Below are 5,526 nucleotides of genomic sequence, written 5' to 3' on the forward strand. Positions count from 1 at the left end.
TTATACTGGAGTAGGGTGGGCCCTGATCTGATATGATCTGGACACAGTACACAAAGAGATACCATGTGGACAGGAATGCAGAGAAGGGGTGATGCTTCTAGAAGGCAGTGAGCAGCGAGGACTGCCAGAATCTCAGAGGGAGTGGCCAGGTTCTCTCTCAACCTCAGTAACATCAGACCTGACGACACCTTGCTCCCCCAGGTCTGGCTCCAGAACTTGAGCCGTCCATCTCTGTTGTTTCAGGTGTAGTTTGTGGTACTCTGCACTCCTAGCAACCCAGGACATTGAGATCGCTTCAACTGGAGCTGGTCCCCTTTAAATAAAAGGCTGCACTTTAAAATGAGCAGGGCTTACTAAGTACACAAAAATGTACATGGTTAGAATCAGATGTGTGTCTGTAATTCTGAATTCTACCTGATAACCATTCTGTCAATGATCAACATATTTTAATCAAGCACTATGCCTTCATCAATATAGAGTATGTGAAATTCCATAAATATTTTCAGATATCTGTTTTTTCTTGGTATACTGTGGACAAATACATAGTTACCGAAAATGAGCAATAAGATATAAATCCTGCCCTCTAGTTCCTAGATAGCAAAACTCTGGGAAGACGAAATTGTACATATGAAAATCAACAAAAACATGATAGCAAGGAGTATTGTGTAAGATGATTTTACTCATTAATTAGCACTAAGAATTTATGCATTATTCACTAAATTATGTCTCTTAGGAATGGATTATTTTACTGGAAATGAATAAGTCTGGACAAATTATAAAGGAACACTGTATGTAATATATTTGTTTGTCTTGAACGCTTCTGAAGGATTTTTGTTGTTTGTTGGTCTTGTGGGGAAAATTTGGAAGTCTTTTGCCTGCATGATTAAAGATACTAAGCTTCCACGGTGGTTGAAATTTCTTTGATATTGCTATAGATTGGCATTTTAAGTGAAAATGCAAAAAATATATATACACACAGAATTACATGCAATCATATAGAAGACAAGAGCCTGAAGTCACAATTAAAAGTCATAATTCTGTATTTCATATGGTAATTTCAAAATCTAGTAATGTTGCTTCTCTCAAACCAACAATTTAAATATATAAAAGCTCTCAGACACAATATGTGGACAGTGCAACCCAGAGACCGATACATTGTCAACATAATGTCTGTTGCATATTACATATTAACTACTGTACAGACACAGACAGTAGTTCAGGGATTGCCAGGGCTGGGGATGGGAATGGAGGGGTGACTGTCATCAGTTAGGATATCTATTTGCAGGGTGATGCAGTGAGCTGAAGAAAGCCTCTCACTCTAAAACATACCTACTTCTAAATCTCCAGAGCCTGTGAATTTCACCTTACATGGCAATAGATATGATTAAATTAAGGACCTTGAAATGGGGAAGTTATCCTGGGTTATTCTGATGGGCTGTGAATGCATTACATATATTCCTATAAGAGGTGGACTAAGGGAGGTTTCACACACACACACACACAGATACACAGAAGGTGATGGGAAGATGGAGCAGAAAGAGATTTTTAGATTCTCGCTGTGAATACTGGAGTGATGCCACCATAAACCAAGGAATGCCTGCAGCCACCAAACCCAGATAAGGCGGGAAACGGAGCATCCCCAAGAAAGTCCCAGAGACTGTGCCTGCCAATACCTTGAAGTGAGCCCAAGAAAACTGATGTGATTTTTGGCCTCCAGAACTGTGAGGAAACAAATTTCTCCTGTTTTAAGATGCCAAGCTTATGATAATTTGTCAGAGAAACTCCAAGAAATTATACAATTAATGAAATGTCCTAAAATTGGATTATGAGTGAATTTTATACACTGTAAATTATTTTAACATATTAATAGGCACATTGAAAGTCTAAAAATCAAGGACATTTGCACCCAAATATTTATAGCAGCTCAATTCACAATCACAAAGATGTGACGACAACCCAAGTGCCATCAACAGATTAATATGTATACCAGGAATACTATTCAGCCATAAAAAGATGGAGACTTTATATCTTTTGTACTTACCTGTATGGATTTGAAGAGCATTCTCTTTATTAAAGTATCTCAAGAATGGAAAAGCAAGCATCCATGTACTCAATACTAATTTGAAACTTGTAGATGAACAACTAAAATCCCCGAAAGAGACAAACACAATTAGATTCAAGAAGAGGAGGGGGAAGGGCCAGTAAGTTCCCACCTAACAGGTACAATGTAAGGGTATATGGCACCTCCTGGGTGAAGGACTCAACTACAACTCAAACTCTACCTAATAAATGGAAAGAATGTAACCTAACCTTAGATACTGTTATATTGACCCCCCCCAAAATGATATGCAAATGTCTTAGCTATTTGGTGTTTAAAACTAAAACACAGCTGCAGTATTTTTCTTGTGATGTGCTTTTATGGCCATTCCAGTTATGTTTATGTCAGAACACTTTTTTTCCAGAATTAAGTCTAATGTAAAGACTTACAAACTATATAGTAAAGCAATATTGAACAATTTTAACACATTTAGCTTAGAAGCTTAACAAAAAATGGTTTTCTTCTCTTCTTTTCTGCCTCTTTGAATGATTGGGTGAGTTCAAAAGTCTTGTCTTTGATTTCTGCATTTCTGAGAAAATGGAAGAATCACATTAAATTAGAAAATACCTGTGCCTAGAACATATGAGAAACTCTCAGAAATTAATATTAAGAAAAAAGCCCAAATATAAAATGGATGAAATATTTGAATAAACACTTTACAAAAGAACATATCCGGGTGGTAATTTAAGCACAAAAAGGACACTCCACACTGTTACTTAGATAGAAATGTTGTGTTTCGACTGTGCTGGTGTTTCCATGACTACATGTTTGACAGAACTCATAAACCTGAACACCTAAAAAGCATAAGGTTTCCTATTTGTAAGTGATGCCTCCAAAAACATGACTCTAAGGAAAAACTATCAATACAAAGCGGACATAATCCTAAGAGGATGGCATAAATCAATGTATTATCTTAAATACTGAATAAGATAAAGAATAACAAGCATTCGTCTTGCCTTTCTTATATGAATGGCACCACCGAACAACTAACTCAGAGATCAGAAGCAACACCACTCTAATAAATGATAGAATCAAACTGTTAACACTTTATAAGCCCAGTGGATTAATAGACACAAACATTAAGCAGGAATAGTGAGGGCATCCCAGGAGCAGAGGCAGAGGGAAGCTTCCTCCTGCTGAAGGAGCGTCCCCCAGAGGCAGTGCTGCCAAAGGAATGGAATGAGAGACAGCTCTGTCTCTGCGACCGGCTGCCGCTTTCACAGGAGTGAGGAAGGCAGTGGTGAGGAAGGCCTGCAGGAAGAGTGTGCAGCAGCAACCCCGAGAAAAAGGCAGGAGCAATTCTCAGGTTTTGAGATAAATAAGTGGAAACTAAATGCAATGTTCCAACTTACATTCGTACAACAATAGAAAGAAATATTATTCTCATTTTACCCGTTAGCTCTCTGTAACATGCACATGTAGTAAAGTCCAAAGCAAGTCTGTACCTATTTTCCCTTTCAACAGCCCGTGTCCGTTGCAGAGCTCCTCCGCTTTTCCCTTTGACCTGTCCGTATCCTCCAAAATTGCTGGTTTATTTGAACGCTCCACTGGGTGAGACATTTTTTAAATATTTGAAACTATTTAAGGTTTCCAAATAATAATTTTTTTAAGTTTTTTTCTTTTTTTATTAAATCATAACTGTGTACATTAATGCATTTATGGTGTACGATGTGCTGATTTTATATACAAATTTGGATATTACGCAGCCATAAAAAAAGATGGAGACTTTACCTCTTTTATGTCTACATGGATGGAGCTGGAACATATTCTTCTAATTAAAGTATCCCATTCTTGAGCTACTTTGTTAAGTATCTCATTCTTGAGATACTTTAATAAGAAGAATATGTTCCAACATCCAAATTGTATATAAAATCAGCACATTATAAACCCATAAAAATATTCTTCTTAGTAAAGTATTTCAGGAATGGAAAAAAAAAAAAAGAATGTACTCAGTACTACTATAAAATCAATTTATAATCACTCACACTTTCATATGAGAGATGAATCACAACTGTAGCCCAGGATGAAGAAGGGAAGGGGAGGGAGAGGGGAAGGGAGGGGGAGGTTCAATAGAGGGAGGGTTAAAGGTGGAACCACACCTGTGGAGCATATTGCAAGGGTACAAGTCAAATCTATCAAGTATTGAACACAAATGTCTTAACACTGTGATTAAGCAAATTAAGTGAAAGCTATGTTAATTAAAAAAAAAGAATGAAGAAAAAGTGTCCAATGTACTCAGTACTATTATGAAACCAATATATAATCACCCACACTTTCTTACTAATGCTAAAAGTCTTTTTAAGGAACTATCAGTCAAATACCTACTAGAGCAATGATTTTTTTTTTTTTAACTTTTTATTGTTAGGGATTCATTGAGGGTACAATAAGCCAGGTTACACTGATTGCAATTGTTAGGTAAAGTCCCTCTTGCAATCATATTGTGTCCTAGGAGGATCTTAGGTGTGCCTCAAAATTTTTGAAAATCATTAATTAAATTGTTTTCAAAAGAAGTTTAAAACACGGTAAGTATATTTGTTGTTTTATTCTTTCTTTGACTGACATAATTTAAGTGTACTATGGAAGTTTAATACAGGTTCAAGCATGCTACAAGATTAAACAGGTTGAAGAACACTGGGCTAGAGGCTTAGCCCATGATGTCCTCTTTGACATCAAGTCTAAAGAATTGATCTCATAGAAAGCTGGTTACCAGAGCCCAGGGAGGGTAGAGGGGAGGGCAGATGGGAAGACATAGGTCAATTGGGTATAAAGGGCCACGTAGATGGGAAGGTAAGTTCTGGGGTTTTACCTCATAGAAGAGTAACCGCGTTTAACACCATTGTACTGCACATTCCCAAATGGCTACAAGAGGGGCTTTCAAATGTTCTTACCACAAATAAATGTAAATGTATGAGGTGATGGGCATGCTCAAAACCCTGATTTGATTACTACACCATGTATGCATCTATTGTAACATCACACTCTGCCCATAAATATGTGGAATTATTATATGTCTATTAAAACATAATTATTTCACATGGAATCTCCAACCACCTGCAAGAGCATCTTGGAGAGGCTGGCAGGCCAGGTCGGCCCTGTACCTGCAAATGCCACCCAACTTTCCTCCAGTGTTTCATTAAAAAAGGGGAAAAAGTTTTAAAAAGAAAAGTTATTCAATGTAAAGGAGTCTCAATTTGTTCTGAAATCTGCCCCAGTGAAATGCCACCACTGAACCCACTGAAACCCCTGAGACTGTCTTGATTCTCCCTCTGTCTCCCCCCACCCCACCTTCGTCACTGTCCTGTGACACCACAGCTTTTATATAACCGAAGTTCATTCACCACACTTTCCCTCTTTCCTGAGTTTATTCCACACGTCTACAGATGACAAGTTGTCTACAGTAGCTGAAACGACTTATCTCTAAAATGTCC

The 5,526-nt window shown here is 37.6% G+C and overlaps 1 pseudogene; it reads left to right on the forward strand.

The window, feature by feature from the left end:
- The first annotated feature begins 5,118 nt into the window (after positions 1-5,118).
- On the forward strand, positions 5,119-5,226 carry LOC128579287 (uncharacterized; annotated as a pseudogene).
- Positions 5,227-5,526: the final 300 nt, after the last annotated feature.

Source organism: Nycticebus coucang, unplaced genomic scaffold (genome assembly GCF_027406575.1).
Source record: "Nycticebus coucang isolate mNycCou1 unplaced genomic scaffold, mNycCou1.pri scaffold_43, whole genome shotgun sequence".
NCBI classification, from domain to species: domain Eukaryota; kingdom Metazoa; phylum Chordata; class Mammalia; order Primates; family Lorisidae; genus Nycticebus; species Nycticebus coucang.